The sequence below is a fragment of the Mandrillus leucophaeus genome, unplaced genomic scaffold (assembly GCF_000951045.1).
Source record: "Mandrillus leucophaeus isolate KB7577 unplaced genomic scaffold, Mleu.le_1.0 Scaffold1745, whole genome shotgun sequence".
Lineage (NCBI taxonomy): Eukaryota > Metazoa > Chordata > Mammalia > Primates > Cercopithecidae > Mandrillus > Mandrillus leucophaeus.
This window is the reverse complement of record NW_012101749.1, coordinates 108,141-109,049: the sequence shown is the minus strand read 5'-3', so window position 1 is coordinate 109,049 and position 909 is coordinate 108,141. Positions and strand designations below refer to the sequence as shown.

The 909-nt window shown below is 55.3% G+C and overlaps 1 protein-coding gene across 1 annotated transcript in view; it reads left to right on the top strand.

Moving 5' to 3' along the window:
* Nucleotides 1-355: 355 nt before the first annotated feature.
* BOC (BOC cell adhesion associated, oncogene regulated) overlaps nucleotides 356-909 on the top strand; it is a 75,992-nt gene continuing 75,438 nt past the window's right edge. Inside the window, exon 1 of the mRNA XM_011977210.1 lies at nucleotides 356-420. The gene's annotated coding sequence lies outside the window, so the exon portion shown is untranslated. The remainder of the gene's footprint in view (nucleotides 421-909) is intronic.

Below are 909 nucleotides of genomic sequence, written 5' to 3'. Positions count from 1 at the left end.
GGGATTTAGCAAGCCTTCCAGGGAGTCCCGCTACAGCTCAAGTTTGAGAAACACTGCTCTGAATTTTTTTCTGACCAACACACACGCGCGCGTGCGCGTACACATACACACGCATAGGTAACTAACTCTTCCGTGGCCACTAGCACCCCACGCCCATGCCTCCAGCCCCAGCCCCAGCCCCAGCCCTCCCTCCCCATTCCTCGCTGCTCCATCCTGGGATGATGAATGGAGGTCAGGGCGCTGTCAATGGAGGACGCGGCAAACCCTTCCCAACCGACCGAGGGGGTCGCGGGAGGCTGCGTTAAGGCTTCCCTGAGACTGGTTTCCTTATCATTTTCTCCACCGCCGCTGTCTCATTTTCTGATGAGTTTGCTTTTAATGATTTATCCAACAGTTTGTCTTGCAGAAGACCGTTGAGAGGTGGGTGTCAGGAAAGTCTTGGTAGAGACTGGAAGAAAGGAGGGAAGGATTGTACATGGAAGAGCAAGGGTGCGAGGTGAAGCTAAAGAGGAAGTGGGGGCTTCAGGGGAGCCCCTGGGTTCGGGGAAAAAGGAGAAGGTGGTGCTTTTGGTATGAGAAAGAAAAAGAAGTTGGAGGAGAGCGTGGGTCTGAGGCACAGCAAAAAGTGGGTGTTAACGGGAAAACTGCCCTAGAGTTTGGGGGACTTTTTTTTTCCAGCTTCCTTTCCAAGACTTTTTCTTTGCTCCATTTTGCTCCTCCCCCTCCTCCCTGCCTCCTCCACTCCCCCCTCCGCCTCCTCGCGCGGTAATGGGAGGCTCCTAGGCAGGAGAAGCAAAAGAAGGAATTGTTTGCGAGTTCAGTCATCCAAAAAGCTTCTTCCATATGGAGGGACCGGGTGCGCTGGGCGCGGCGTCCCTTGCCTTGTCCTGCTGCCGCCGCCGCGGCCGC